This window comes from Podarcis muralis, chromosome 8, assembly GCF_964188315.1.
Source record: "Podarcis muralis chromosome 8, rPodMur119.hap1.1, whole genome shotgun sequence".
Lineage (NCBI taxonomy): Eukaryota > Metazoa > Chordata > Lepidosauria > Squamata > Lacertidae > Podarcis > Podarcis muralis.
The window spans coordinates 47,201,743-47,213,826 of NC_135662.1; the positions used below are offsets into that span (position 1 = coordinate 47,201,743).

The 12,084-nt window shown below is 39.9% G+C and overlaps 1 protein-coding gene across 7 annotated transcripts in view; it reads right to left on the reverse strand.

Moving 5' to 3' along the window:
- Nucleotides 1-12,084, reverse strand: part of DLGAP1 (DLG associated protein 1) — a 288,905-nt gene that overhangs the window by 177,903 nt on the left and 98,918 nt on the right. For all 7 annotated transcript variants that reach the window (XM_028737276.2, XM_028737278.2, XM_028737273.2 and 4 more), the window contains one exon: nt 9,889-9,995. The gene's annotated coding sequence lies outside the window, so the exon portion shown is untranslated. The remainder of the gene's footprint in view (nt 1-9,888; nt 9,996-12,084) is intronic.

Here is a 12,084-nt window from a genome sequence, read left to right on the forward strand (position 1 = left end):
AACCTACTAAAGCATAGGAGGTCATTGTATACTGTTAAAAATAACTACCAATAGATGTTAACTGACAACTTTCTCACAGTCAAGTTCCAGCTGGACACTACAAATCTCTACCCTGAGGCAAAGAAAAACTGCCTGGGGGAAAATGCTACTGCAAGTGATTGTGACATACTGTCTTGTTTGGATGAAAATTCCAATGTCAAGATCATCTTCCGGAAGCTACCAATAGAGCAAACACAGCATCAAAGATTTAACCATCTCAAACAGAAATGAAAAATCATTTTTTATTATCTTTATTTATTTTACCTTCTTTTATGCTTTTGCATAAAAGCATTCATTTATTGGAATCTTTGGAATTCAACAGGAAACACTACTGATGTTTTTGTTCTACCCCAACAGATCTGAAAAGCAAAATTTAAAAACAATAACTAAATTTCCTACCTTTTCTGATCCTATTTCAGTTCAGGAACTCAAAGTATGAAAGAAAAGTCAAATAATCTTAGCTACCGTCTGAGGTATAATAATAGAACATTATAGGCTCTGGTTTGAGTCTAGCCCGACCATGTTTTTGAAAGAAAATGGTTTTGGCAAAAGTTCTCTCATCAGCAGAATCCTTCATGTCCTTGCTACTGTTTAGAAAGTTATTCTAAGATCGGATAAATGCCAGGGTTAAGGACCAAAGTCCATAATTGTTTAAGGGCTTTTCCACTAACAGACTTTATGCTTTCAGACTTTATGTTTTCAGTCTTGAGTCTTTTAGCTATTGTCTGCCATTGAATTCTTTTCAATGTATTAGCAAACTGCAGAACTTGCATCGCTAATTATGCACGTTATCTCAGATGTTCTGCAAGAACTTTCAAGGTAAGAGCTGATAAGAGCAAACTTCTCTTCTAAATTATATATGTATCCAACACTGTGTGAGTGGAAGGCTAGCATGTGCAATTAATCCCCCTCCTTCTCCTCCCCCAACAGTCCTCAAAAAGCATCTCCAGAAGGTTGGGAGGTCCTAACAAGACCTGTGAACTGTGTCACTCAGGACCACAGGTAGTGGGGTGGAATATCCTGAAACCAGGCAGAGGACCATCCAGGGCAATCCAGTTTCAGGCCATTGCCCCCTCCCCCTACAACCCCATATGACCCAACATGCAATGTTTGCTAGGTCCTCCTGATCTTCTGCAGAGGCTTTTAAAGCAACAGGGACCTGCATGGGGAAGGAGGAGAAGGGAAAGATCTGTTGCACACTGCCCTTTCTTTGTACAATATTGGATGCCATCCACAGTATATAAGTCAAAATGAATGAGGAGATATATATTTTTGGAGGCAAGTGCAATATCTCATGTTGCGCAAAAAATGTTTAAATCATAGCGGAACATCAGTTTCCAGAAAAGGTATATGTCTGCCCTCTAGACCTTCTTGATAGATTTAAAAGAAGGTCATAACTGCAAGAACACTTCTAATGGAAATGAGAATCTTATTCAAACTAGTGTTCTGCCACTGCTCTCCTACAATAAACAAAGAGTGCATGTTTTGTCAGGTCTGGAATCAACTGCTTATTAAAATGCATTTTTGTTACCAAGAGGCACTTACAGCATCCTCTACATTTAAATAATGCTGACAAAACAATTCTACTTGTTTCGTTGGCATTTATCTTAACAACTGTCATAAAGAATGCACCATGCCTGCAAAAAAGTGCCCTATTAAATTGTAGCAGTCTATCAAAGGGTGTCATTGATTGTTAGAAGGAGATTCTTGTCTTCACTGTAAACAGATAAACCAAAGAACAATAAAAGCTGTATATGTGTTTACTACTGGCCATGACAGCCAGTCAATATGTTAAACTACTGATATGTTTGCTGCCCTGGTGTCCTGCACCTTGACTTGACTCACTGCCCAGCAGTCTCCCTGCCTTAGCTGACAGAGCTGATTTTGTAAGCGGTGTTTGATGACTCCCAGACTGCTGGTTCTGGGGGGCTTTAGCATCCATGCCAAGGTGGCTGATCTGGGGTGTCTCGGGACTTTATGGCTGCCGTGACAACCATGGGGCTGTCCCAACAAGCCACTGGCCACCTCCTGTTCACCACCATTAATTCACCATATTTAATCAGGTCCCCACCCCACCCCTCAGATCCATAGGCACAGCTTGGAAATATTATGATATGCTTGTGTTTGATTTGTGTATGTTATAGAATGACCTCTTGCCAACCTGACTGTGTGTGTTGATTCCTTGGCCATGGATGTACACTGGCACAGTAGACACTGACAGTGTTCCCAGGGATGCCTGGTGTATGCCTGTCATGTTTACACCATTTTGAAATTTCTGGTTTAGTTTTCTCACTTCCCAGACTGAACATGCATGGAAAATGGCAACCATTCCATCAATGTAGCAGCGGTTTCTTTCTCCTTTACCCCTTCCATCAGCAAAAATAGAACTGCACTTATGAAAGCTCTTCTTGCCTCAGGTTCCAGGTTAAATTCAATTAACAGCTGATAATGATGCAACACAGAGAATTCAATCTGTTCAACAAATCTTAGGAAGAATACGGAGAATATGAGGAATAATACAGAAATAATTATGAAGAAACTTATTATCACAAAATACAGCCCCATTACAAAGAGCTTTTGGAATCTTAACTGTGAAGACATATGGTTTCAAGTGTGGTGAAAGCTACTTGAACCCACATTCACAACCTGAAAACAAACACTTCAGAATGCAGCAAGTGTGTGCACATTTAAAATGCTCTATCTGTCTTCATCCTAAGGAGCTGAGATAAAACAGCTGGAAGACAAGAGAAGAATAATAAGATGGGGTAATGAAATACCTTTTGCCATCCAAATGTTGTCTCAATGTTTGACTAGATAATTCAATATAATAGGAAACCAGATAATTTCATCTCGTACCAGGTATTTGGTCAAACTGTTATTTGCACAGTAGGAGCAAAGTTTAAAAAGAAGAAATAATTTGCCATTTCATTTGTGCTCTCTTCCACATGAAATGAAAACAAAACATTTAGAAAATCGAGGTAATATTAAAGTCACTTTTTGCTTAGTCAAAAATGAGTGCATAGAAAAATATTATTGCTATGAATTCTCCAAGAATGTTGATTAGATAGAAATTGCAAAGAATATTTTCTATCAAAAGATACTGTATAGCAATAGCAAATAATATATAAAACAAGGTTATGCTTAATGTCAAGATAACACTGCTGTCAGAAAACACTGCTGTCCTCCTTTAAAAAAACATAAATTAATAGCCTAGTTAGCTTTCAAAAGTGTTGTGCCTAGTTGGCTGCTAAACTAGACTAGTACTAACAGTAGGCTGTCAAAATCCTTCTTCCTCCCTCCTCCAGAACACCCTTGAAGCCAATGCCCTTGTAAGAGGTTAGCACTTTTCATGATCATTTAAGAAATCTAATCAATTGGTGCCATCACGTATTACATACAAAGTGACACTGTAAGTGTGGCTGCAGGACTAAACTGATCCATTTGTTATGCCATCTCTCTAAAAAAAAGGAAGGATCGCTGGGCTGTCTTGAAGAATTTGACTTAAGGGGTCTAATTTAGTACTAGGGCTAAAAGGTCACTAATAACGAGCTATATTCTGGCACTTCAATTACAAACACCTTTCAGGCATAAACAGTGGTTTGTTGCACTCTAGCTGCAGCCTTTACCTGGGATTAGCAGCAGAACCACCACCACCCTAGCCTCCTCAAAAAGCTCACAAGGAAGATGAAATAGAGGAGTTGTCCACATCCCAAAAGGCAGGATGCCCTGGAATGACTCTTATCGTCTTCCTACTGTGCCAGTGGCTCTGTTACATGTGGCAGGAACTGCCTGCTGCCACCACCATACTGCCTGACAGTGCTGGGCAAGGTTGCTTCTGAATTCCAGCACAAGGCTATGGATGCCAGCACAAGGCTATTATACCCATTCATAGGGCTTCAGAAGACAAGAGTACCAATTACTAGATTAAGCTGCACTGAAAGTGATATAAGAATACATCTAATTTTAAATCCACGCAGGTGGTTTTCTACAGTCTCCTTCCAGTTATTATATCCTCTTACTGCCCCTCTCCCAACAATTACATAAATGTAAGTTTTGAAGGTAGAGTTTGGACTCTATACTTTACCCCTATATGCCATATTAAAACCAATTTTCATAGGAACAAGTTAACCACATTCATTTTCTTCCATTCAGAATTACGTACACCCAGTGGCCTTTTAGCAGTCGATTGCGGGCTCCAACTTTTTATAAGACACACAAGCAGGTGTCAGTAACAATTTGCTTCAAATACATGCTGCTACATCTCTTTGCTGGAATTGATGGCCCATGGAAAGCAGCTACACCGTAACAATGAAAACTGCAGCAATCTCGTCAGGATAATTTTCCTTCTGATGGTGATGTATGGTTCTTTAGGATGACAAATAGCCGCTGCAGCAATGTCAGAGCCCCGGCAATTCAGGAAAGGAGCTTGTTTGTCGAGCAGATGCCTTGTACAATCAGAATTGCAAAATATCCAGAACAGAGCAGCTAGGGTATCAGAAGTCACAATTAATTTATATAATGAATTTAAAATACTGGGCTCTGCAAGGATTTCACTAAAGATATTTGACTTTATCCAATGCCTTATTGCAGGCATGAATATTCTGATGGGCGTGCAAAGCTCTTCAACCCTGAAGAGCTTCCCCATTCATTACAGTAGAAGGAACAATCCTGCACATGCTGAGAGATGGGGAAAATATTTGCCTCTACCAAAGTGGATGGTGAATCCTGCTTGCAGAGGAGTTCAGGATGTGGGCCAAGGCAACAGTGGGTATCTTTATGTTTTTCACATATTTGAGAATACAGTCTACAAGGGAGTGGAAAGAGGGCCTTTTCGGTGGTGGCACCCCAGTTTTCGAATGCACTCCTCAAAGAGGCTCACCTGTCTACCAACACCTCTTTATTTCCCCAAGCTTTGTATCTTTCATTGAGCTGTTTAGCTTTTCAAAATCTGGTTTTTTCCCTCTGAATACCACAGAATATGGCTAATGCACAAGCACCCATGCTTACCAAAGATGAAAGAGAGCTGAGAGTAAAGTGACAGAAGAACAAGCCACAGAGGACAAATGAGCAAGCACAAACAACCACTTACAAAGTCCATTAATTGACTAGCATGTGAGGGATTCCAAACAATCTGAGGAACAGTTGCACATGTGTAACTGTGAACTACAGCCTATGATTAAAGTTCTGTAATCAAACTATAAAATAAACAATGCAAGGATACAAAATGGGCAGTCATTTTTAAAATCCTGACTATGATATATAAATAATTTGAGAGGAAATATGAGCAAAGGAAGGGGGGAAAGCAATGACATGCAAAGAAAAAGGAATCTTTCAAAATCTTCGGTGAACAGATGGGAAAGATTCTTTACAGAGAACCAAATTAGCAGCTGCCACATCAGTGCAATTTTACATGATCTTGAAAGGGTTTTTGCGTGAACTTTAGGTCTGGCAGCTGCTTTTGAACAATGGCACAGATTTCTCTTTTAACACTTACATAAAATCATATACTTATTTGAGCTTACAGACCTCAGAGAGCTCTTTAATCATTATATACAATGACAAACATTTAGACTGATGTGTGCCTCCAGAGAGCTAATGCAGTTTTCATGATAGCAGCTCAACAAACATCAACATGACTTCAGAGTTAAGGCAATTTCTAGAAGACTGACAAAATTAAGGGTCTCCTATTTTCTAGAAGCAGTTACCCGCCTTTCTCAAAATAGTCTATGACTGATTTGACCCTTCCTTGAAATTTACAGTTCAATACAATCTAGTAGCTGCTGTTCTCTAAGGACCCAGAGTGCATGTGCATAGTATAGCTATAGCAGTATGACTTTGCACGTGAAGCTTAGGCAGTAGGAAAGCCATTCATGTCCCCATCATTCTTGCTGGTGGTTACCTATACTACATGTGCCTGAAGCAAGGACAGCCACTTTACTGTGTATTTCTTTGCCAGGTGGCATGAAGGCCAATATGAACTGGAAAACAGAGTGAACAAAACACCAACAGCTGAGTCCAATTAATCCAGAACCAATGGCCGCTTGTTGAATGGGATACCATTTCCTGCCTGTTCAGTGGCAACTAGAAATATTATAGAGTGAACGCACCAATTCCAGAGAAGGAAGCATGTCTCGGTATGGCCAGAAAGAAGCTGTCTACAAAATACTATGTTGGCCCAATAATCTTCACCATGACTGCCTTTAGCACAGTTTGCAGTTAATCCAAAATACAAACAGCTTCCTTCTGAATCCATCTGAAGTGAGAAAGTTGACAATGGGTGCTTCCAGCATGTGTCTGAATACTCTATAAGCACCCATTGTCATTGTCTCCTAAGTGCAATGGTGAAGGGACATCTTCTGTACAGAATGCCTTCTAAAACATACAGTCTGGTAGTGAGTGAAGAGCAGGTCTCAGTTATCAGAGAAGCTTCTTCAAGGAAAACCCACAAGACTTGAATACTGCTGGAGTCAGAATCACAGGGGCTCTGAAGACATCCATATATATATCAGGGGTCAGCAAACTTTTTCAGCAGGGGGCCAGTCCACTGTCCCTCAGACCTTGTGGGGGGTTGGACTATATTATGAAAAAAAAATATATGAATGAATTCCTATGCCCCACAAATAACCCAGAGATGCATTTTAAATAAAAGCACACATTCTACTCATGTAAAAACATCAGACAGGCCCCACAAATAACCCAGAGATGCATTTTAAATAAAAGCACACATTCTACTCATGTAAAAACATCAGGCAGGCCCCACAAATAACCCAGAGATGCATTTTAAATAAAAGCACACATTCTACTCATGTAAAAACATCAGGCAGGCCCTACAAATAACCCAGAGATGCATTTTAAATAAAAGCACACATTCTACTCATGTAAAAGCATGCTGATTCCTGGACCATCCACGGGCCAGATTTAGAAGGCGATTGGGCTGGATCGAGCCCCTAGGCCTTAGTTTGCCTACCCATGATATATACGGACCAGGAATGTGTATGAGATCACCAGCAGTAGCCACCCACAAAGAGCTTGAGCACTGCATGGGTGATGGATTGAAGCTAAACTCTTATAAACGAAAAAACCCACCTTTCTCCTTTTGTAATTGAGGTAACTCCAAGATGGCTTCTGAAAGCAAACCCTGAATCCAAGATGTGTCAGAACAGTGAGGTCAGGGTTATGCCATTATTTATCCTGTTCTTCCTTTCTTATCAAATAGTCCACAGCTAAATCAACCTATCAGTGGTAAGAAAATTCATCTCAAAATACTGTATATCCAATTTCATTTTGCAACACAGAATTTGTGTTTCAAAATCTGCTTCCATAATAATTTTATTAAATGTATTCCTGATTTATACTTAACTATGCAAGTTTGAATTTACTTATTTTAAAAACTTATATCTTGCCTCCTTTCTGACGAACTCATAGTGGCTAAGAAGTCAGAAAACAAAAGCATTATTTCAAACTATAAAACAATACTCCCCCCATTAATTTTCATCATAAAACCAGTAAAACCACACATCCACAGTAGCAGACAAAAAGAAAACGCAACCAGCCTCACATATACGTTTGAAACCATTTCCCAGTAACCATTCTCCCTCGTACAGAGCTAAACATATCCATTGCATCTTGTTTTCAGTCAATATACAAGCAACAAAGTGAAAGCAAACCTATTTATTGATAGCAAAACCAACTCCCTTATCTAGGAAAAAATCCTGCGACTCAGCTATACAGCTGCAAATAAAACGTTTTGAATGTATTGTAAAGTGCAGTATACAATTGTGACGTTAGATGGGGACTGTGGGCTGTAGCAAATTCAATGCATTTTTCATAGTGATTTTTTTTTTAAAAAAAGCATATTCACAACCTTTTTAACGTGTGTGTAGATTACACAAGGAGAAGGGGACGACAGAGGACGAGATGGTTGGACAGTGTTCTCAAAGCTACAAACATGAGTCTGACCAAACTGTGGGAGGCAGTGGAAGACAGGAGTGCCTGGCGTGTTCTGGTCCATGGGGTCACGAAGAGTCGGACATGACTAAACGACTAAACAACAACAACAGATTACACCCTGCTCTCTTTACTTAGTTTAAATAGATTTTTCAAGAATTTGACAAAACTGCCTGTAGTGAATTGCCTAAGAATAACCCAAGAACTTGTTTGGTCATGCTATGCCATCAAAAGCATCATTATGTGGACTGTTCATAGCACCTCAGGTATATATGCGTGTTTTATGATGGTACTGAAGAAGACTGGATACTTATCTGTTTTAACCTTATCATTCTGAGATTTGGCAAGTTTCAGTTTATATCTAAATCTGGCAGAAAATAAAAAATAGAGACTTTTTCTTTAAAGAAAAACAATTTTAAAAAACCCTGGAGATGGATCTGCCTGAAATTTGGCATCCTTATACTTCTAATGGAGACATCCACCCTTGTGGAAATGTGTTGCCATTTTTAAATAGCGGGGACAAAATAGAGCTTCAGATTTAAGAGATCAGATCTGGAACCAAATAACAAATAGAATCAAAATGACACAGAGAGAAACTGCAACTGATCAGCTGCTTCCACACACTACAGATACAAGAGGAATAAGGTAGTTGCTGCACATTCCTAATATGTACTGTGCAAGATTCCTGATCATGAATATTTTTCAAAGGCTGGAACACACTTTTCAGTTGCCATGTGCAGCTGCTGCTGAGAATGGTCTCCCCATGGCAACTGATTCTTATCTGGCCTGTGACATTTAGAATTACTTACCATGTGGAGATCAACCCACACATGTGCATACTCGGTAGGCACAAGAATACGCATACTCAGTAGACACTGGAAATGACAGGGAGGCTGACAATATGATGGCCAGCCTGATTATGGAATAACCTCCAACATTATAAGCAAGAAGAGATCAAGCACCACAGGGAGGAGGGTTTTGCTGCCATCCCTCTGACAAGCTACATTTTCTCCAGCTTTTAGAACTGAAAGGTTCACGCTATGTCCAACACTAACCTAAATTATTCATTACTGGAGGCTTAAGTTTTTATTTCTGCATTTAAAACAACACTACTCATAATCTGCACCATCAGTCCTTCTGATATAAGGATACCTTTGCCGTCAATTAAGAAAATCTATTGGACCTTGTTAGGCAGCAAGGTAAAATAATTAGCATTAAGAATGCTCCCGAGACTGTCAAACGGTGCCTTTGATAAACGCAGCTCATTGTCTACCAAAGGAAATCCCCAAGGTGAAATAAAACACCACACAGATCTAATGCGGATGTTTTTATTGGCTGAAGGGAGCCTATAATGCATATAAAATTAAATGCTGTTGCCTCTTCAGGGACATAATTTGTATAGGTGCATTAAAAGCAAATCCAAAGAATTACGTTTTATGAGCTTACATGCTGCTGTGCAGGAAAATAGATGCTTTAGATTTGGTGCAATGAATGCCAGGCCAGTGCAATGCCATAAGCCGCAGCAATGTGTTAACATCACAAAACCACAAACAGCCTCAAAGAATAAGAAACATCAAACATTGATCACATCTAGGGATGATCCACAATGAATAATAATGAGAAATTATCAAATGCCAATAAATGTAACCTTTAGACTAGGCATGATTACATTATAAATGTGCCTGCAGCAACTAAAAACAACATCATGAAACCAGACCAGGTGGTTGTGGAATGTGATCATCAATCACTCCATGTTCATAAGATGCAAGGCATGTCTTAGCCAGGTGCTGAATGAATCTGGGGCTAGAGTCCTCCTGGCCTTGATGAGAGCATGTTCACTAGACATCTTCAGTCAAATTTCTGAACAAACGTATGCAGCGAAAGAAATAAAAGAAACCATACCTCCAGTAGTCAGTTTTCCATTTTCACTTGTTGCGTGTTTAGGAGATGAAAATGGTGTGCAGTTCTCAGTGCAGAATGTCACTTGTGATGTTTGATTCTTGGCTGTTCTGAAATGCAACAAAATGTAACAATTAATGCTGCTAGCCTATAAACAATGTCGAAACCAGCCATCTTTCCAACTTGTCTCATTCAGCCTTAAATGGCACTTCAACAGTGAGGAATTTTGACGGCAGTACTTCCACATACAGCAACTTCATTTGACCTGGGAAAGGGGGCGGGGAGTTAAATGTTGATAGTGTTGCATAAGGTAATTGTCCTTAGGCTTAAATCCAGGGTAGTTCTTCTTTCTTGATTGGAGGAAAGCAAATTGTCACCACACAAAAAAGGCCCAAACAAATTGCACCTGCCTAGGAAGATTTAAGCACCAATAGCGTGGGAAGCATAAGTGAAATCTGAATGCAAGGTGAACCATATTCCAAAAGGAGGATGGCTTCTTTTATTGCGAGAGCTCTGGAGAAGACAAGCATTCTGCAGGTGCTGATTCTAAAACTTCTGCTGTAAGCAGCTAAAGAAAGGTGTTTAATAGGATCAAGTTAAAAATCAATTCAAATGTGCTACGGAACGATACAGAAGAAGAGCAAGTGTATTGTTGTCCAAACATGAGTTTTTACAACACTTGTGCTATCAAGGTATGTTATTTATTTTGTATTGTTTTGCTAGCATTCTGGAGCCCAAAGGGCTACAACTGATGTACTATTGTTTACCTGTTGTTCTAATCACTTACTTTTAATTCCTGAAAAGGCACCTGTATATCATCTCTTCCTTTCTCTACTGATAACAGTTAAGGACCAATGCATAGCAATAATCACCTAGAGAAAATATTAATGCATCACGATCCTTGAATACAAGTAGCAGTGAAACTGAACTTCTGTAGTTAACCAATACAGTTATACCTTGGGTTACAGACGCTTCAGGTTGCGTGATTTTGGGTTGTGCACCGCGCCGAACCCAGAAGTACCGGAATGGGGTACTTCCGGGTTTCAGTGCTCGCGCATGCACAGAATAACTAAATCGCACTTTGCGCATGTGCAGAAGCACTGAATCACGACCCATGCGTGCACAGACGTGGCGCTGTGGGTTGTGAATGCTGTGGGTTGCGAACGTGCCTCCCATACGGATCACGTTCGCAACCTGAGCGTCCACTGTAGTATAAATCAGGTCAAAAGCATGTGCATTACCAGAGATATACCATCAGCATAACTGACCCATTTATTTTTGTGTTAATTAGCCTGCATAAGTTACTCATGTTTTCAGATGGAAACTGAAAGTTTCCAATCTCAGAAAAGACTGATCCCATAAATTTAGAGATAAACTAGTCATGCAGATACCTGACATTCCCTCTTGCTGCTGAAAAGCAACACTGAAAGTTGTGAATGGGAGTGCAAGAGCAGTGGGATAGTGCGCCTTTAAACTGTTCCTACTAAAACCTCCCCCCCCCCCCCCAAAACCCTGCATGGGGCTTCCATACCATTTCTTCTGCAGAGAGGGGGGGAAACCTCAGCTAGTGCAAGATGATTTTGAGGGGACAAATGTGGAAAGGGAAAGTCCTAAGCAGCCTCATTCCTCTGCTCAACATAGGGCTCACATAGTCTTCCTTTTGTGCTGCATTTCTAGACACAGATCTGGGCTTTAAATCTCCATGCCTGAGAGGTTTTGTTTTTGTTGTTTCCCTGGGAAAACCCACATTTTACCACTGTATCAGAGCAAATGGCAATAAGGTTTTTTGCAGAAGTGTTTCCCCCATCAACTTCTCCTCTGCTATAAAAAGATACCACTCATCTGCCTCCCATACACAATGAGTTAAGAAAGTGTTACAAATACCCAAATCAACTACTGCACAAGGTTGCAGAATTATAACATGCTATTTTAGAATTCTTTTTTCCAAAGCGTTCAGATTTTCGTATTAAATCCCACAATAATGTACTGCAAAATCACATTCTGTCTCCTTCCTGCTGTATTCCCGCAGTCATATTTCTCTACACCCACACACCTCTTTACCTTAAAAACACACATATTCAGTTTTTCTTCTCTATAATTAATATGACCAGAATAGCTCTTTAAACCATAGTCAGGCAATTACTTATTCTGCTAGCCAACTGAATTTAAACTCTGTTGGTCAGCATGACTCACAGCACA